General features: G+C 33.5%; 1 long non-coding RNA gene across 1 annotated transcript in view; it reads right to left on the bottom strand.

Moving 5' to 3' along the window:
* The window catches only part of LOC129951119 (uncharacterized), a 105,052-nt gene that overhangs the window by 11,605 nt on the left and 70,947 nt on the right, over window positions 1-22,500 (bottom strand). The window contains exon 2 of the long non-coding RNA XR_008782132.1: window positions 12,727-12,760. This is a non-coding gene — a long non-coding RNA (uncharacterized LOC129951119). The remainder of the gene's footprint in view (window positions 1-12,726; window positions 12,761-22,500) is intronic.

The raw sequence follows: 22,500 nt of genomic DNA on the forward strand, positions 1-22,500 counted from the left end.
CTATCTAGTTTTTAATTATTGATAGTGTAATTTATTTATATTTCAATAAAATTATAATAGTAATAATAATAAAAAAAATGTATATGAATGTATCAATTTTTTATTAAGATGCACCACTTTGAAAATCACAAACAAATCCAAAAATTTGTAAATTTTGCAGGTGTGCATATTTTCAGAAGCGAAACCTCTATCCTGAATATAGATTATTTCAAAACGTTGTTTGTTTATTCGATTTTAATATTGAAAATAATTCTTTTTAAAAGAGGTTTTGTTTTTCAAAAGATCTTTTGTTAACTAATTCTTTGTTATTCTCAAATTTCTATTTTTAACAAATATTATTAACTTTGCGACAGTAATGCCAGGAAGTAAATTGAAATTGATGTATATAATTGAATTTTGGATTAAATCAGACTTCACATGTCTTACTCTTGGATTTCTACTTTTTATCCGATTTATCCTCTTTGGTCCCAATCAAACAAAAAACACTTCAATCAACAAGCCATTTTTTCTTGTTTTTTAATCTTTACAATGGTGGAATGTTATAGATTTTGAATTCATAAATATAATCAAAAACTCTGTTTGTATCAAACCTGACATCAACAAAGGAGAGCACCAAGGAAAAGTAATTCGTGCAATTTTCTTCCTGTCGGTAAGTGTATATGTCAGTCTGTCAGTAACTCAAAAGAACATTTTTTGAGATTTTTTCCAAATTTTGTTTTGAATAATTTGTTCATGGATTTGTTTTTATAATGCTCAGTTTTTTAATATTGTTTTCATATTTCAGTAAAAAATCAACTTTTGTTTATTAAATAGCTACGACATCTAAATTTACGTAGTTCTATACATAGCATATTTTAACACTTCCTCACTCAGAATTCAAATCCCTTCATTTCAATAAACATTTTATACCCTAACCCTCGCTGACACTTGTTATATTTCCTGATGTGTGAAAAAAGTATTTGACATTTCTTGGTCACGGGAAAGGAACACGTTAGTTGTTGAAAATAAATAAAATATTGAAGTTTTCCACTTCTTTTGATATTTCAAACAGAAATGTTAAATTTATAAGAGGAGCATTTGATGTTTTGGAATAGTATTTTGAAATGCTGGAATAAGAGATTTTGAAAATAAGGAAATAATACGATTTCTTAGCTTTAAATTGTTTCTGTAGAATTTAGTTTTTGAGTGACCATTTTTAAATTCAGAAAATGTGTTTTTTATGTTAAGGTTCATAATTCCATTTTGTAGGGATGATCAATGATGCATTACTTTTTCTTACTTGGGACACATAGAAACTATAGTGCAAGAATTTTATTCGTACATTATTCCAAACTCTATCTGTCCTTTATCCCAAAGCCTAAATCATTGGGCGGATTGAGCCGATACTTCTAAATTATGGTATCAAGAAGATTCACGGTAGGCACTTACACAAATTTGTTGATCAAAAATCGAAATGGCTTAATTTTTTTCTTAATTCATCTTTTTTTAATTTAAAAATTTATTTTTTGTTGTTATTAAAACTTTATTTTATTTTGTATTAAATAATGTTTTATGATCAAAAATGTCTAATTTTTTTCTTTTAAATTTCGAAAAATTGTTGTAGTTATTTTTTTAATTCGATGTATTAAAAACGGGCCAACATTGTTAAACTAAATTTATATCCAAAACTTATACTAAATATAAGTATGAAATAACTGCATACCAAACATTTTTTCAAACAAAATTGGAACATTTTTTAAAGCATTGTTTTTTGAAAATTCAAAAGTTTTAAAATTTTTGAAGATAAGATTATTTTGCATTTATATTTTAAATCCTAAAAAATACTATGTTTTGAATTATAATTATCTTATTTGTACTTTAGTTTTTTTTAAGGTTAGTTATTTCTATTTTTTCATGGAGTCGTAAATAATAAATTTGGAATCTAAAAATTTTGTTCTAAATACAATTTTGAAAAAATTTCGTGATAATTTTTGACTTCAAAAATCGCAAGTATAATTTATCAAGTGTTTAGGAAAATTAATTTATGCTTTAGAAATGTTTACTGCCTTAAAAAAAATACCATAGTTGAATTGAGTGATAAGGATAAATAAATCAATGAAATTGTTGTTAATAATTTGTCTGGCCTAACACCCAAGTCAATAGAAGATAAAAGAAACTTCTGAAGCCTCTATGTTACGGGAAATTCTTTCAATTAATCCAGTGATGCCAAGCTGCTTCAAAAATGAAGACGGCTTCTGGACAAATTTAAGTAATGAAAAACTGAACTTACTACTGGATACTCACTTTCCTGGTAGTTCTCTAACCGAAACTTGCAACAATCATATTCGTTCAAGTTCCAATACAACATATCCACAAGATCTGATGACAAGGGACAAGCTACAATGGGCTGTCAACAGCTTCAAACCATTTATATCTGCAGGACCAGATTCCTTCCATCATAAAGAGCTCACTATGGTTGCTTTCTTTGACAACGAAGGTGCCTTTAACAACGTGGGCACATCTGCACCAACATCTCTAAACGTAGAGAGTTCGCTTCGGGAGTTAATATATTTAATGCTGGCTAGCAGAATAATTAACTCAAAACTGGGTAACTCTTCTGGCAGACGATTCGTTAGTAGAGGGACACCTTAAGGTGGTGTTTTATCCCCTCTCCTCTGGAACCTCTGGAAATCCAAACTAGTATGAATGAGGAGGGTTTCAGGGCAATCGCCTATGCGGACGACGTTGCTTTAGCAGTTTCGGGAAAGCATCTTAATATCCTAAAAGAACTCTTGCAAAATGCCTTGGACAGACTAATACTTTGGGCTGATCGGTGTGGACTGGGTGTTAACCCACATAAAAACAATGTAGTCTTATTTTCGTGGAGATACAAAATTCCATTTGTCAACCTTCCCTACATTAAAGGAATCCAATTAAAATTCTCAGACGAGTGTAAATACCCGGGTCTTGTCTAAGAGAAAAAACTAAATTGGAAACGCAGCGTACAGGAAAGAGTCAAAAAAGATACTGCAGATCTCTTTTCTTGCAAAATAGGTATTGGTAATAAATGGGGCTTATAACCCTGAATCACGCATTGGCTATACACATCGGTAATCAGAACGGTTTTAATGTACGGTGTGGCAGTATGGTAGACTGCTTTAAAAAAAGGTATAAACAGGGATAAGTTAAATAAAGTCCAACGTTAAGCTTGCCCATGTATAAACGGATCGCTTCGCACGACCTCATCTGCATTTTTATACCTCCTATATCTTTTTGCGAGGATAGGGCATTCCTATAAGACCAGTCAATCCATTTTTATACAGATGGTTCAAAAACAAAAGAAGAAGTTGGTGGAGGTGTATACTCTGAACGACTGAAATTAAGTCTCTCATTCCGCCTCTCCAACCATTGTTCCAGGCGGAACTTTTGGCCATAAAAGAAGTTTTGTTCTGGCTTAAAAAAAACTATATATCAAAATATGATATCTGTATTTTCTCATATATAAATCTCTTGACTCTGTCTCTACAAACTCTATAACAGTCCATAACTGTCGATCATCTCAAATGGAGATGGCACAACAGTTTGATATTCACCTTTGCTGGGTGCCGTGCTATAGAAACATTCCTGGTAAATGTAAGGCAGATGAACTCGCCAGGAACGGTACAGTACAGCCCATCCTACCACGTTTTTCCCATACTGGCATACCAATCGCTACTTGTAAACTGTTGCTGATGCAAGACGCTGTGAGGAGCGCAGGTGGAACAACATCACCACGTGTCAAGCCACAAAAAACATCTGACCAACAATGGATTAAAAACGTTCAAGGTGCGTGCTCTCTCTAAGCAGTTCGTATATAAGCCCGATAACGGGTGTCATAACCGGACACTGTCTAATAAAAAAGCAGAAGCTTTATGACGAGGAAGAGAAAGAAACAGTTCTTCATCTTCTCTGCACATGCTCTGCTCTAGCTCAAAAACGCAAGAATTACCTATGGGAATTCTTCTTAACGATCTAAACGATCTAAATCATATCAGTATAATCAGCCTCTCACGTTTCGTAAGGGACTTAAACTGGTTCCATTGAGCTTACTAGGAAGCCTCAAGATTCATATGGTATCACAATGGGTCATTAAACTGGCCTAAGTGTGTCCGTTTCCATCTTGGACAGCCACTATAACCTAACCTTACCAGATAGGTTTCAAATATCTTGAACTTGCTGCTATGTGATATGCTTTTGTTAGAAAAACATCTTTTCCAGGTTGCACTAATTGCGCCTTAAATAGTTTCTCTCTTAGATGAATTTCCATGCTCAAATTTTTGTACAACTTCAATGACCTCTCCATTATAGAACCATTTTTCTTTTACTAAATTACGGCCTCTCCCTCGTTTAATTTTGGACTTAATAAGATTCACCTTTAAACTCCAAAGCTGACAATATTGATACAGGCGGTATATCATTAACTGCAAAGTTTGAGGTGATCCTGCCAAAAAAACAATGTCGTCTGCGAACAACAATGCTTTTTTGTATTTTTCCGGCGAAGGCTATGCCACCTAGTAAGAGGTCTGTGAGATCTTCAATCAACAAGGCAAACATACTCGGACTCAATGTACAGTCTTGTCTGACTCCAGATTGTGTTTTAAACCCTCTCGACAACTCTTCTCCATTCCATACCTTAGCAATTGTATCTGCATATAGATTCCGAATAGCTCTCCTGAACTTCCATGACGTTCCGTTACTATAAAGCTTGTAGATGTCCTTATTCAGGAATGTTTCTGCGATACTTTTCAGGGTAAAAATGTAGTCAACCGTCAAAAGACCTGTTCTAAAGCCTGCTTGAAACTCCTTTAAGAGCTTGTTGTCTTCTATCCATCTATTAATACGTTTTTGCAAAACCAGAGTGAACATTTTAGAAATTATATCCCTCTATAATTAGACACCTCGGCCAAACTTCCTTTCTTATGAATAGGCAAAATGACCATATAGTTGAATTGAGTTAATACCTTTTTAATTTTTGTTATACCTCAAATTTATTATACATTTTAAGTTTCAACAGATGCGACTTATAAATGGAGTTGTCCATCGGAATTCATCATGGTAGGAATTTTTGTTTAAATCAATGACATTTTTGCTAATAATTTGTCTGACCTAGAATCCAAGTCAAATAAATTTGACTGAGATTATTTAACAATTTTTTTAGTTCTATTTATTTTTCGTTAAATCTTAAACCATATAAAAATTTAATAGAAGATATGTATGCTGTTTAAATAGCTCACTAAAAAAATATATAGCACAAAAGAAAAAATCGATTACTTTGCATTTGCATGACACCTTTGAATAAAACTGTTACCGATACTTAAGACTGAGAAGATACAAAATTTGAATAATTTAGAGCTCTATAACTATTGCTGAATATGTTCAATTTAAGCGATGAGAAGAAAGAAAATTGGATATGCAAAATAACTTAACGACATTTCAAAAAAAAAACGTGTTGTAAATTTTACATAAGTGTAGAAAAGCTCAAAAAAATATTCTAAGAGAATTCAGTCTATAACACTGACCACCAGCCTTGAGACTTCAATATCATTCTTTTTTAAATTTTCTTTTCCAGTGATACTTTCTTCAACCACATTCGAAATTGAATAAAGTCGCATTAGCTTCTAACATACCAATCTTTTTAAAAACTGCGTTGATCCATTAGATTTCAATGGTTTTTGTTTGAAATATTTTAAAAATTGTTTTATCCAATTTAATTGCGTGATCAATAAATTGCAATGCAAAGCTTTATTGCAAATTTTGGAATCAATTCCTTAAAAAAAAATTTCAAACTAGAAATACCTATACAAATTTACTAATTTTGTACTTTGTCAATCAAATAAAATACATAATTACGTAAAATTATGAATTTTCTACTCAATGCACAAAATACAAATTAATCCTCAATCCATACATCACATTCTTTATCAAGAAAAAAATTAAATTCTCAAACAACAACACCACAATTCAATTTCAAAATAAAACCTCACTAACCTATATATGATGCTAATTAGCTAATTTATTAGCAATTCATAATCAAAAAAGACGGAGAGTGGTGGAAGGGGGGGGGGGGGGGGGTAGAAAAACAAACTTTATCAATAAAATACCAATGAATTTATACCAATCCTATAGATATACACTATGTTACTTTGAAATCCCGTTCCACCGCATCAAAAACCTATCGATATTCCGACTCATCAATATCTAACATACATATTCATTTATAGATATGTAAATATCTTTATACTCTTGTCGGATGAATCCATTCAATAAAAGACCACTAATTGATTACGCAACCTGTGGGTAATGAAACAAGTTTATTGACCTTTCGAAAACGCCATCATCCGGCCACTGGCCTGTCATGGTCGATCTAATTTTCGGTTTATGATGATGACGGTTCGAGTAGTACGGTAGGTATAGGTGACTAAATAGGTATATAAGAGTGAGGTTTTTACATATAGAATAATATTTTATTAATACGCTTATGTTAATCAATGAGTAAACGAGATGAAGTTCGAACTCGAACCACAGCACGCAATGTAATCTATTGCAATGCTAACCGGCCGCTGCTACCGTCAACACCGCCGCGCCGGCCACACCGTCTTTGGTTTTGATTCAAAGTCTTCAATCACGCACATTGGTAAACGGTGTATTTTCTTATGAAAAAAGGTGGTAGCGCAGGCGAGGGAGAAAACTAATTTTGTTCTCTCAGTTCAATCATCAGAACTAGAGTTAGGAATCATGTTGTTCAACACTAAATACGTTTTCACCACAAGACACAATCTTCTTTATCTGATGGAAATGAATTTCAATCGGCTTGTAGTAGAAGATTGTTAAGAAAATAGGAGAAGGGGTTCTTAATTCTCGAACTACATACAAAGCTTAACATTTTTAATACTTTTGTGTCGATACTTTTACGATCCAATTTTTTAAGTACGACATTAGTAAAAGGAAAAAAGAAACACATAATCATTCTCAATATCCGTGGATTGATGGGGCTTTCATGCCAGAGGTCTTGGTTAAATCCTTCAATATCTACCCAAAGTATAAAGGGGGGCTGACATTAACTATTACTCCAAAGTCTTAAAGCGATAATTGGTTCTCAATTTAAAATTTTGATTTAAAATAAGTCCTGACAATACTCTCACAAAAAAATGGTACAGAACTGTGATTTACTAGGCTCTTGTACTTCAGAAGCCGTTTCAAAATACAAAACTACTGAAATTCACCATAACCTACCACAAAAGGCACCATCATTAAATAAATAAATTATACCGAATAACAATTTAATCTCACTTGGCGTTATGTAGTCGACCGACATACAGACATACTTACAAATGTAGGCAAGTACAACCATGCATACATATGTATATCTAATCTATATAACATTTGTGGTCATCTCTGCACATAACGTGAGAGATTATAGCCTTAAGCGGGTACCACTATGACGGTAATGATGCGCACTGATAGTGATAATGCTCAATCGTAAACTCAATATATACCCGGACAGCATTTTAATGAGGCTCGTTTATTTGATGTCTACCGGCCGTGTCCATTGGTCTTCCGCCACCTCACCGCCTCGCCGCCGATGTCGTCGTCATCCGTCGTTGTATTAGATTATGTACTTTGGGTTTACTTGAGGTTAACATGGTTAGTGCATCATCATCCAAATCCGACGCTGGTGAATTTGGTTTTGAATAAACATTCATATTTTATTTATACTAACCGGGTAATAGGCGATGGCGCGATGTATTAAATGTTATCGCAAAATGCTTCATGACGTTTGCATGCGCTAAAGTGATATCAATTATTGAATATATACAGTTCAGAGGTTAGCAATAGAAACTTTAGTATTTACCCTCATATAAAAATTTACAAAGTTTATTATGGGAATTTGATGAGAGATTACGTAAATTTTCAGCAAAGTTTTGAATCTTGTTATTATGATATTTGCAAGCAAAAATAACCGAAAAAACATTATTTGTTTTAATTATACAAATAAAATGTTGCATAAAAATGTGTAGAGTGTTGTTTTTGCCATTATGCAAAATATGCATAATATTGATTTTCATACGAAATTGTTAACATATTTGTGTTGGATTTTTCTCATGGAGCAGTAACTGGTAAACATGGCATTATTTTATGGAAGGAATAAAAACTGAAAGTTGTACAATTAAGGAAATAAATTGTGACTAGTTGATTTTTTGCCGAAAAGACGTGTTTTTTTAAGTGGAAGATATGCGGAAAAATGTTTTATGTTACCTGTGAAACATTTTGTAAGCCTTGTTATTTTGTATTTTGCAAATATAAACTGTTGATAGATATTTACACAGATCTTTCTTTCACTTTACTATTTTGAAACAGTTTTAATTAAATATTAAATAATCAAATGTCAAAGCATCGATACGAATAGTTAAAAAAGGTGATCGAAACTTCTCAAGAAATGGAGCTACCAATTTGCCATCTCACTAATGTGAATTAACACCTTTGGATGAAAAACTTTTTGCTAACGTCTAGTTTATAAACTAGGAATAATTGACCTTTCAGCAACTAACATTTGACGAAACATTGACATAATGAGACCACGTTTAAAATTTGGCCAGCAACTCTTAATAAAAACTGTCAATGGAAAAATTCTATGTCCGAAGAAATGAAAAAACTATTTCAAGAGGTCTGCATTTTGACTGTTCTCTTCATGACAAAAATCAAAAAAGTCGCTTTAAACTCTGCAAAACTTTTTCTTTCATCTCCTACATGAGTTAAAATTTAATAACTTCTAAAAAAAACTTGACACGTGTCTGTTCCACCAAGCCTATTGAAGTTTTTAGTTTTTATAAACTGAAATACGATTAACAATCCCTGAACTTATGATTGATATTCTTTTTCTATATCTTTGTTTGTATTATCTGCAGATTTTGATAATGGCAGGCAGAAAAACTTTTCATGAACCTTTTGGTAAGGCGAGAAAGAACATCCATCATATACATTTACTTATTGTTCCTATTAACCTGAAAAAATCTGCCATTATTTGGTTCCATTTTATTCTTTATACCTCTAACAGATGTCAGATGACCCTTTTCTTATACACATAAGTGCGTACGTATGTAACAAAAAAGGGATTATTGGATAAAAGACATTCAATTTGTTTTTATTTACTTTCTTGCTAGTCTATTCAGTTTCCATTATATTCACATAAGCACAAAAGTTCAGTTTACTAAACACACTTTTACCATCCACACTCCTCACGTATTCGTGAATTGACCATAAATCAAAGAAAAATATTTTTCAGATATTTGACGTCTTCAACATTTTTTAAAAAGTGAAAGTATATTTTTGAATTTCATCATAATATAAAAAATATACAGTATGTATGTATTTTTCTTATTAACTTTATAATCAAGAATGTTAGGAGTGTTATATATTTCTAGTTAAATTATTATTTCAGTTCACTCTTAACCAGAGTATTCAAAAAATTGATGACAATATTTGACAAAAGATGAATCTCTTACATAAATTACAAACTAAAGTTCGTTGCTCAGCTCTTTTGTTTATAGAAACTGATAGTTTCGATTTATTATTTCTTAGCTATAAGTATCTAGTTTTTTTCTAACTTATCACTAAAACTACTCACTATCAATCAAATAAACAAGGAATTTAGCCTCAAGTTTATAAAAATCAATACTCATCTACAATTCAACGCCAAAGAGTTAATGGTGTGTTTTCTTTTATTTTGTATTTATATTCCAACTATATAACGTAGGAATTTTTTTCATTACTTCACTTTCTTCCTTATTCCGTATTTTTTCTGTCTAACCTTTAATATATAGTGTTCTAACATCCCCCAAAGCAATGTGGAAAGTCAGAAAAACGAAGAAGAAGAAGAACAACAACAAAATAACATAACTCACCATAACCCCCAAAAACATTTCTAGAAATAGCAATTCAACAAAGTGGTAGCTGCAAGACAAATTGAATTAATTTGATAATTAATCCATCGATTCGCACACCAGCAATGGCATTTAAAATAAATAAAAAGATAAAACACAAAACAAGAATAAAAAAAAAAAAAAAACAAAACCAAAACCATTTTATTGCACGCTCCAAGGTATGAGCTTTATAAAATACAATACAAAAAAGCAAATAAAAGTAGAATAAAGGGATACCAAAAGATACCAACTCATCCATCACCATTTGCCGGAAACGGTTAAACATCCAAATCCAACACCGAACCTCTCTGCAAATTGTAAATCCCGGAAAAGTCGAAACTAAAGAACATCAAAGAAAAAGTATATAGAAGAAGAAGAAAAAGAAAAAGTATATATATTATACGAACAAGAGAAACGTTAGTTGAAATAACTCCTGCGGAAGGAATCAGCTGAATGTTGCCACACAAATTTACCAGAAAATCGCAACCGCAGAAGATTTGTATCGAAAAAGTGTGGTATTCGTTAGGTATAGCGCGAGGATCTGGTTCGTAAGCCTTCTTCTGGTTTTTATTTGGATTTTTTTTCTGGGGCGGGCAGCAATGCACGGAACCATCGGTGTATAACAAAGTGTTTATGAAGATACAAAAGTATCAGAGATATTCTTCTTTTTTTTGTTTGTGTTCTTTGGCTGATGTTCCTTTTGGTTAAACTGCGGGCAAACACAAGTATTTCTAGACTGAGGTGCTAAAAGATAAGTCGTTCCGAATACAAAAACACAACGATGACGATGAAGAGTCTATATACCGACTTCGCGGTGGCACAATCCATTAAAGAAATTTCTCGAAGAACCCATGATGAGTTTCTGTGAGGTACTATGTTTATATTTCACACATCGCCACCACCGTGTGAGGCATGACGTGTATTGGATTCATGAAAGAATTTTTAATTTTATTCACATTATTAAAAATGCATACCCTTAAAAATATATGATGAAAATCAATTTAAGGACTGGACAGTTTTGAAAAACAGAAATTTTTCAGTCTTGTGTCACATCACATATTTCAAAAAAAGTCACTTACTTCGGTTTTTTTTCCTACCTTCATCACATTTGACTAATGTCAAACTTGTTTAAAGCTTATACCAGAAATAAGAGTTTTTTTTCAAAACTTCTTTCCTATTTTTGTGATTCTCCAAAAATATAGAACCTTCCTCAATCACATTCAATTTGAGCAAGTTCTTACACCCTGTCTTGGTCATTTTATTCTGTTTTCATATTTACGGCAGTGCAGATTCTCACATAGGTCTCAATGCGAGTTTGATAAAGTATTCGATGGATTCCAATCACGTCTGCGGGTATTTCAGTCAGTGTGTGAAGTTTTGGGCCAGCAAAAAAGCGGGCAGATATATATACCGACCTACATTTATTTTGTTCGACCTTATAAATGTATCCATTTGTCTTTTTTTAGTTTTGTTTTGTTCTGTTTTTTTTTTTTTTTAATACTCAAACGAAGAAGACGCATGATACACGCGGGGCACATAAGTTTCATAGTGAGGATTTTAGTTGTTGTGTTGAGATTTTAGACATTTCACACACATGGACAGGCACGAGAGGCTTGAGAAGTTTTCCTTTTTCTGGTTGGAATTTTTTTTTTGTTCTTTCTGAAAAATAAAAAGTCAAAACACGTCCGACAATTTCGGCTTAGTAAAGTCAAGGCCTAATTGGGAAGAAGTTGTCTTTTACGGAAAGTATATCAAGTTATGGCCAAGTCAAAGCGAAAGTGGACTTATACACGAAGTTATATGAATGTACCTTATTTTGGTTGACTTTTTTCTTTGATGTGGGAAAATCGTAAATCGCAGTTCCTATACCTAACCTTCGAGCCGTATGTTTGTAGATAATAGTTTGAGAATTGTGTTTGCCACTGTGAATTCTCTTGTGGCACGTTCATATGTATAATGCGACACATTCATTTTAGCCGGTTATATAGGCCTATAGAGTGCGTGTGTCTATAGAGTATATTTGTTTTTGATTAACTTACTATATGCCAATTATTGTGAGGGATTGATGTCAAATATGGAATGAATACCGTTATATATTTTCTTTTTGTTTCATCAGAGATAAAAATCCTAGTTGACATTGTCACGTATATGTCTTTGGGAATAACTTTTCTATTTTCACTATATGGAGGCCGGAATTGGTATTTTTCTTTTGCTTATCCCGCATTGCATTCATTTTTTTGTATTTATTTTAGTAACCCATCAAAATGTTGACGTTTTTCAAATCAAAAACATAAAAACAGATTAAGTCCATGATCCAAGGAAGATTATGTATTTCTTTTTTATCACATGGCAAGTTTTTTTTGTTGGTAATGTGTCTTTTTGTTTACGTGTAGATATATCAGGACTAAGAGAAGATTTACTTAAACAGGAACCAATGGAAGTCTCAGACACCGTCTTCATCTCGTTTTAAGGGGAAAATATGTCGTTTTGTACGCACAGCTATTTTTATATCAAAGTAACAAACACAAAAGTGATTTAAAAACCAGGACTTATCGGACTTATTTTATATATATAAATATATATATATATTTTATTTTATTTTACTAATGACACTATTGACATTATATAGAATAAAGGTTAAAATTTTTGTTTAATCAAACTAAACTCATAGCTTTTAAAATTTTTCTGAGAAATAAAAAACAGATGCTATTTTTTAAACAAATCGACTTTTCAAAAACAATGAATTTTATATAAAATAAAACTTCTCGTTTCATTCATAGGTACTTACTTTTGTTTGAATTTCTGTTTCGTTATTTGAAATCCTGTAAGGAAAACAAAATTTTAAATTAAAAAATTGTGTAAAAAAAATATTATGAAAAGGTAGTGAATAAATCAGTTTACATCAAAAATGACCCCCAAAAAGCTATCGGTATTCAACTCAAAATCTACCTTTAATGTTGGTATTGCACTTTTATTTAAAAAACCCAAAAAAGCAATAAATTGTGGTTGTCATAGATGAATTGCAAAACAGAACAAAAAAACGAACAAAACTGAATTTTGTTTATCTTTTTCATTAAAATATTAACCTGTGCCCGTGTCACTGATAGAAATATGACCTACAGTAGATGACGGATGTAAGTTTTAGAATTGGAAAATTAGTATAAAGAGAGGCTGGAAAAGAGACCACACCACAGCCCCCGTCCCATAAAAACAAACAAAAAAATACGTCATAATTTTAAAGTATTATCTGCTGATATTATGATACTTGAGAAATTGAACAAGTCTGGTAAATATTTTGTTGTTTTCTTAATTGGTCAACATATAAAGGTATTTCCAATAACTGGTTTCATTTTGAATATCTCGTGGCTATTGTAAAATATCATCTTTTGAAACTTTAGGATTAACAAGAATGATTTCATTAAAAAATCTACGATATATGTTTAGAAACAGTGAAATAGTTAATATTTTCAAAAATTGGTAGTCACATTTCGCAAGACTGAAGTCCTTATAGATTCTGATTCAGCACTTTCTTGGCTGGCGAAATATTGAAACTGTTAGAAAAGTGTCATATATTGACACAAAGCTGTTATAAAGAACTGAAAAGTATGGTTCCCTCTGTAGTGGGGACGCAAAGGTTTGTTGATAATTCGTCTATCTTTATAATTTGGTATTTAACAAACAAAGAGACGACATATTTGGTGGCATAATCGGGAGATACAGCCTGCACGACACAACCTCCGACAACGGGTGCAGACGTTCTGGTAGCTAGTACGCAGTTCACACATCTCAATATCCTGAAGGGAACATGGAAATCTCCTGATCACTCAACTGTGAACCAGATTGACCACATTGAGATCGACGCACGACACTTCTCCTGTATACAGGATATCCGAACATTCCGAGAGGCCAACATTTACTCGGACCACTATCTCGTTGTAGCCAAGGTACGGCTACGGATATCCCGATCCAAGCCAAAACAAGGAAGTACTGTGAGAAGATTCAACGTTAGACGGCTACATTCGCAAGAGACTGCCATATCCTTTTCCGATCGAGTCTCTAATAACGTCTTAAGGAGTCCTATGCTGCTTGCATTAAGCATTGAAAACCTGTGGCAACATTGCGTTGCAGCCATCAGAGATGCCGCCTCTGAAGTGCTAGGTTTTACACGGCCACCACAGTGAAACCCCTGGATTGACGAAGAATGCCGCAAGCGCACGCTTCAAAACAAGAGCTGCTCGCGAGCTCTACGAGCAGAAGAGGAGGGAGGAACACTGGCTTCTTAGATGAAAAAAAAGAGAGCATGAGAAGCGTGCGATCGAGTTGATAGAGGGATGTCGCAACAGGAATGACGTTCGTAAATTTTACCAAAAGGTAAACAAATCTCCCAATGATACCAGCCTCGAACCAAAGCCTGTTAAGGCGATCAGGGGAACATCGTAGTAGAACCGCAGTCTTTGTTGAGAATATGGAAAGACCACTTATCCAAATTATATAACGGCGATGACGAACCGAATTCCGCTGTAAGGGAGATAGAACCGCTCAAGCTAGGCGACGCAGATCAACAATTCCACCTACCCGACCTTGACGAAGTGAAGTTAGCTATATATAAACTTAAGTCAAACAAAGCTGCTGGAGCTGACGGCATCGCTGCCGTTCATCAACGACCTGATAGGTATTTATCAGAGTGGCTTCAGACCAGGAAAGTCCACTATCGACCCAATATTCACACTACGGCAGATCTTGGAAAGAACCCAGGAACTTTAAATCGATACCCACCACCACTTTATCGATTTTAAAGCCGAGTATGACATCATCTATAGGGAAGAGCTTTACAGATCAATGTCTAGTTTTGGCATCCCTGTCAAACTTATCTGCTTGTGCAGAATGACGATGGAGAATGCAATCAAGGTCGGAAAAGATCTCACCGATGCATTTGAAGTCAAAAAAGGTTTTAGACAAGGCGATGCATTGTCATGCGACTTCTTCATTGTTCTGGAAAGAATTCTGCAAAACTCAACCGTCAACACTAAAGACACAATCTTCCAAAGGTCCATCCAATTACTCGGATACGCAGATGATATTGACATAATTGGAAGTTCAAAGCGTGATGTCAGTGGAGCGTTTTTGAGCATTGCGACGGAAGCGAAGAAAATGGGTTTAGTGGTCAATGAGGGCAAGACCAAGTATATGCTGTCTTCAAAAAAGACATTGATCAACGACGTCTTGGACAAAACGTCACAATGAACAGCTTTTAACACAGACAATGACGTGAAAAGGAAATTGTTCTGTAGCATTGAAGCCAATTTGGAAAACATTGCAAATATAAAATCTTCTTCTATCTAACGGACTTTAGGTGGCGCTTGACTCATTTTCAAAACCTTTTTTTTTATACTTACAAAAAAAAACAATTGACATCAAGCTTGTTTCTTCTGATTATGTTAATGTCATCAGCATATGTCAGTAGTTGAATAGACTTTTAAGAGATAGTGACACTAGTTTTATTTCAAGGCATATGTTAAAGAAATTACAAAACAGCACGTCATCTTGTATACAACCTTTTTACAATCAAAAGGTTTGCCGAAGCTGTTTTTAATTTTAATGATACAGAACGAATTCTTCAAGGTCATCCTGTACAAAAGTTCGATTTTGATAGAGATGAAAAAACAAGAGATGGCTCCATACTTTATCTCTATAGGAGCTGTCATATTTGGCCTTTAAATTGTTGAAAAGATGAAAATAGAAAAATACATTTCTAGCGAAAAATAACTACGCAATTCAACTTTTTTTTCTCAAAAGAAATTATTTGTGTTATTTCCAATCGATCAGTATATAATGCTCGTTTCTAATCAAAGGGAAACACAGTCAAATATCCAATCATTTTTTCGGGATCGATTTCAATGATAGCTTAAACTGGTCCTTAAAGAGTCTGATTCATCTATAGTTGGTGCAGTTGAAAAGGTCTCCTTTTTTCGTTTTCAAGGAATCAATAGTAAGGTTTTATCAATCTGACATTTCTTCCAAAGATATTTTAAAGATAAGTTTGTGCATGCTCCTAACCAAATTATTTCCTGCTGCTCTGAAAAGCTGCAAAAAGATATGACAATCTTTATTTCGGGATTGTTGGCTTTTGTTGTCTATTTTCATCCTGCCTAACACCGGAGTTTGGTTCATCGTCTCCACTTTTTAGTCCTCTATTTTCCATTAAAATAAATACTTGGTTTTCTCAAAAATATTAAGATAAAAACTCTTATTTGAAAAGCCTGTGCTTACATTTAAATTACTAATCTAAAAACGTAGGTACATAAATCTTGTGATTATGAGACTTCCTTATAACCGTCATCTACTGTTCTTTCAAATAAAACTCTGTAAGGTGTGCTGTTAAAAAAAAAAAAAATTCAAATATAAAGTTTTCCATCAGCACGAAAAAAAAAATATAAAACTACCTATACACACACAAAAAATGTTAAAATTCATATTTTTCCTATCCTATCTTAATGCCAGCATCGGTATCAAAAAACAACAAAAAAAGGAATTCATGCAGGTATGGTTCTTGAGTGTATGTGTGTGTGTGTTTCAGTTTGTTTATCAGATTAAACTCGCTCAAACTGCCACAATTCATGCGAAAGGGGTATTTTTATTTAATCCGCTTATCATTTTGATGATAACAATAGCCTCTTTTTTCCATTTTTTATTGCGTGCATATATTCCAGAGGCATAAAACTAATTCGCTGTCATATACATACTAACCATTGATAATGATTTTATATGAAAGCTTTCTTTGTTTTGATTTTGAAATTATAAAAAACAAACAATTTTTTGTTTTAATAATTAAAATGAAACTATATTCAATCTTGTTTACCTTTATCCCTGTGATAAAGGCTTTTAAAGTTAAAATTATTGTCGCCAAAATCGGTAAATAAAAGATTTTGACATTGTAATTTATAAAACAATTACTATTGTATCTCTATATGGGGATCTTATAGGAGTACATATAGAAGTCCTTAGCCATCACCAAAATAAATGGCGTAGCAAGAAAGACATTTTTCCCAGGCCAACATTACTCCTTCGGGAAGATTAATACATCAATCTCGAGCTGAGAGTGGCGAAAAATTGTAACACATTTAAACAGTCCCTATGGGGAAGAGCTCGATAAATTGCTCTTGTAGGATGTTTTTTTTTTGGGAGGTAGGTACTTTCTCCGCCCGACCACTAATGCTTTTGCTGCTGTTGAATAATAATGAAGTGGAGGTCCTTAATGGTCGAAGAAATTCTCATGCCAAACGACCGCAAGCATATTCTCAAGACAACTTTTGATGAAATATCGCCCATGCCACGTCTAAGAGATTTTTCTAGGCGGGTTGCATACAATTTAGTGTCATGTCGAGATGTTTAGAAATATTATTTTTTCTTTGTCGAAAAATAAGAAGAAACTTTAAGAAAGATACACTCGAGTCACTTATTTTTCTGTCATTTGCTTTCCGAAACATTTGTGAATGTTGTAGGTTTTCCTTTTTTTATCATCATTAGGGTCAACATCATACATGCATTTAGACCAAGGCAGCATCAGCATCTGAAAAATTGTATCGCAATTGAAAGTTTTTTTTTTTCTTCTATGAGAATAGGTCAAATAAAGAAAACTATACTTAAAGGCCGAGAATTTCTAGAACTGAGATCGCAAAGTCTGCCTAAAAAATATCATATGCGAATGGCAATTTCTTGCAATGCCATTGGCTTAAATTGGCCGAAACATCGGAAGGTCCGTAGGATATTATAAGTTATGAGTTTCAAAATTTAAAAGTTCACATAATAGCTAACTTTTATAAACAACGTTTACGCATAGCATAGCGTTATACAGGGTGTTTGAATTGAATGCTTACATAAACTTGTTTTTCAAATTGAAATAAATTAATAGAAATAACTGAGACTGCCTTATTTTTTTTATTTTCTTCATCTTTGGAAGGAAAAGAAAAGCAATTAATTGATTAAAATAGGTTTAACCACCAGTGCAGCCCATCCTACCACGTTTGGCTCACAAAAAGCATACCAATCGCTGCTTGTAAACTGTTAATGCAAGACGCTATGAAGAAGGCAAACACCAGGTGGAACAACATCACCCCGTGTCAGGTCACAAAAAACATCTGGCTCTAAGCAGATCGCATATAAGTTCGATAATAGGTGTCATAACCGGCCACTGTCTAATAGGCAAACACGCTAAACAACTAGGCGTATTCTCAACTGTGTTTTGCAGAAGCTGTATGGGCAAGAAAGAGGAGGAAAAAATTCTTCATTTTCTCTGTACGTGCTTTGCTCTGGCTCAAAAACGCAAGAATTACCTAGCAGAGTTCTTCTTTAACGATCTAGACCATATCAGCATGATCAGCCTCTCGCGTTTCGTAAGGGACTTAAACTGGATCCATTGAGCTTAGGAGGAAGCTCAAGATTCATGTGATATCACAATGGGCCATTAAACTAGCCTTAATGTGTCCGTTTAAATAAGAATAAGAATCTCTGTACTGAACAGTACGATCGAAATTGGGCTCAAGGGTAAACTGATGGGCATTCCTAAAAGAACGAGTATTACGCTTGAATTGTTTGAGGGGAGGAATGCAACTGGCTATTTTATTAGAGCATTGCTTACGGAATATAAATAATAAAATAATAAGGGACATGAAATCTTACGAAGTTACTCGAGAGATGCAAAAGTTTCAGTAAGACAACGGTCATCTATCATTTTAAGAGCTCTCTTTTGAATTCTGTCCAAGAGACTTAAGTGGGTTATAGGAGCCCTTGCCAAAATACGGGAATCGTACTCAAGTTTTGGGCGAATATAGGTTTTATAAATTATAGGGAGATCAGAAGGGTTAAAAACTTCTTACATCGTCGGAGAAAACCTAAACACTTAGCAGCATTTTTGGCCATGTGAATATATGTGATCACTCCACAACAAGTGCTTTGAAATGCACATACCTAGGACTGATAGCTGTTTAGTCTCCTCGATGTAAGTACCACTCATGGATAGTGGCATTGGTGGAGGGTTACGCTTTTGCGACAGTAGACAGCATTGAGTTTTCGAAGCATTACATTTTACACGGTTCTTCATTTCCCATCGAACAATGCTGTAAAGATCAGAATTTAATGAGCTTATCATACGCTGCCGTTGGTAATCCACATCCGAAGAACAAGGATGAGATTCTTAAAACAAATATAAGAAGCTGAAACATTTAAGTGGGTTAGAAGATTCAAACAAAAGACAATTTATAATAATAAGAAAAAGTACTCAAAGATGGAGTATGGAACTAGGTCGTCAATCTTTTAAAATCTTTAAATGTCTCTAAGCCTTTTCTGCTACTTGATTTTGCCAGTGTAATTTAAACTGAATTACTAGCAATCAGAGAAGCATACAAAATATTCAAATCAAACTCAAACCAAAATAGAAACGCAGTAATCGGCACTGACAGCAAAGCGTCTGTTTTGGATATCAATTTGGTCACAACATCCTTCATACCGGTTCAACAATTTTATGGTGTACTTTCCTACCTCAACATCAGAAGGAGCATCTTGGCGCTTTTTTGAAATGTGAAAATTTACCTTTTTGTGTAATAAAATCCTAGAATTATCTAACCAAAACGCCAAAACTGAGCTATCGGATGACAGCACTTTATTTTTTTTCGTTGGTTCCAAACGTTTCTGAAAAGAACCATCAAACTTGATTGATATTTGTAGGTAGAGGCAGTACTCGTGAAAAAAAACTTTAGTTGGCACAGGCAGGGATCAAACGCAAGACCTCTGAACCTGCGTATTCATCATTCTGACCTTAATTGAAATTTAACATTTCCTCATCGATAACAACAAAGTCTTTAAGTTTAAAATCAGTTTTTAAATACAAGACATACAAAGGCATATTAACACGTTCATAACTTAAAGTGGAGTGTAAATGTCATTCATAAACACTCTTCTAACTATGGGTTCAAAATTGAATCATATTTAAATAAGAGTGAACTGCTCCAGATTGAAAAAAAACGTCTTTTTCTTCAGGATTTTGATGGCTCTGTACGGATACACACGCTTCTCACTTTTTGTGGTGTATTTACAAATCGTTAGGTCCTTGCGTCTATATACCTTTGAAATCCCATACCACAATCACAACTAAAAGTACATATCACGTATTTCTAACATTATCTATGCGATTAAGGAAAACTATGGCCGTGCCTTTATGTCCAGAAAGTTTTGTAGGAACAACTAAAATTTCATACTCCATTCAAACTATTAAACACAGATGCGTATTGTAAATAAGTACATGGCCAAGCCACACCAGAAACACCCTTTCACGAAGAAGAATAGAGTTCAGCTATAACACCCAAAGGCTATATATAGTATAGTTCCACCTCCCTGGAACTATACTCCCCATCATCAGGATTCATAACTTGAACAAAGAAAACAGAGAAGTATTCCAACATTTAACCTCACAAAATTATGGGTCATCTCTTAATGGTTACACTGTTGAAGTGTGCTGATGTTGCCGGCCGGCATCAGCATCGGCATCGGCATCGTCATAGTTGATTCAGCTTCGGCTTCAGATTCGACATCCGCATGACTTGGCCTGATGATGGGCCTTATGGGCTAGAACCCAACGACGACGACGACGTACTCCTATATAGCAAGTGCAATAAGCGTACATTAATGTTTATTGTCCGAAGAATTGATGTCGGCCTCGACAGAGCACTCACCGTTGAGTGTCCCCATTTCACTTCACAATTCAGATGCCGCATTAGTGTGTGACGACACGTTTCCTCAATGGAGTCGCGAATGGACATTTAGAGTTCATTGCTCTTGCGGATATGATTGTTATGATGATGATGATTGTCATGATGATGATGGTACGCTAAGGCATTGTGCGAGAAACTCTTGTGTTCGGCCATTAAACGACACCATTAACATTAGGAGTATTGTGTTCGTTTATAAACCTGATTGTACCATGAGAAAAGAAAAGAGTTATCCTTAATTCCTTGAAATGCGAAATGGAATACATTTATTTTTTTTTATAGAACTAGAACAACCCATAAGTCATTTATTAAATGCGGTGATGTTTTGGCACTTCCAATAATCCCCTCTCGCAAAAAGGGAATAAAATTATCTAAGTACTGCATAATATGTCCCTACTTTATATCTCTTATAAACGAGTATATATGTATCCCCTTCTGTTTTAAAAAATGAAGAAGAATCCAATTCAGAGGAATTCATTTTCATTCCATTTCAATTTAAATGTCACATATGTTTGTGATGAATTCGGTAGGAAATTGGATGTGTTTTCGGGTGACACTGACAAGACGAAGACGTTTAAGGTGACAAGATAAACATAAAACGATTTATTTTCAAAGCATGTGAGTCTGTTTTTGTGTTGATCCTCTATACCCTCTAACTTCTTGAATTTTAGGAACAAAACAAATGAATAAGCTTTAAATTTAAGTGCACGTTATAAAGGTAAGAGGATATAATATGTATAATGTTGTTTAGTCTACCCAAACGTGCTTAGTTTCCGGAAGTCACTCACTTTCCTCCAGGACCAAATGTGACCGTTTAAGCCTTTTTTTTCATCGTCCTTGTTATTTTGTGTATTGTTTTATTCAACTCTCTTATAGCAAATCCCTATAGACGCAAATTTATTTATAGCTCCGCAAAAGAATTCTTCTTGTTTTTTTTTGTTCCTTTTGTTCTGCGAATTAATTTTAAAAGGATTGTTTCGTATTTTCCTAAATTCAAAAGTATCAATTTTAGATGTTTTTTTGTTGTTGTATTCGTTTTGTTTCAATTGATTTGAATCCATTGTTAACTTGCTATATAGAGCATCATCAGCTATTTTTTTTTATAAAATAAAAAAAAAGAAGAAAAAAAAAGTTGAAATCGAAAATCGGAAAAGCAGTTTCGGCATGATTGGTTTTATTATATCTATTTATCTGTTAAGGGTTCACGACCTTTTTATATACCTTATTGAAATTATCTGTGATCTCGTATATGGATTTCCTTGGAGAAACCTTTTTTTGTTGTTGGGTTTTTGTTTCTTTTACATTAAATAAATGGGTGATTTTTTCTTTCCTTTGGATTTAATTGAACGCCTAACATTGACGTTTGGGTTGTGTGGGATTTTTCTTTTCATTTAAGCCTAAAATGGGAATATTGTATTTGGTATTTAGCGCAGTTTTTTTTTGTTTGATTTAAGCAGATTTATGAGTTTAGAGAATTGAAGTTAAGCAGTTAAATATAAATATATTTGTTGTTAAAAATGTGTGGGTTGAGGGTGAACTTGATTTACTTCAAGAAAAAAAGGTTTGCTTAGTGTTAATTAATTTATTAACTATGCTTACATTCAAGCAAATTAGAACAATTATTGTGATAATTTAGGATTCCTTGTACTATCAGTATTGAAAAGTATATTCTTCCCAACTAACTTAACAAAGAGATTACAACTTAAAAAAATATGAGGGTATATTAATATTTCAATTCCAATAATTTAAGGCGTATCTAGTTAAAGATTTCTGTAATACGCACTCCAAAAACAACTACA

Source organism: Eupeodes corollae, chromosome 3, assembly GCF_945859685.1.
Source record: "Eupeodes corollae chromosome 3, idEupCoro1.1, whole genome shotgun sequence".
Taxonomy (NCBI): domain Eukaryota; kingdom Metazoa; phylum Arthropoda; class Insecta; order Diptera; family Syrphidae; genus Eupeodes; species Eupeodes corollae.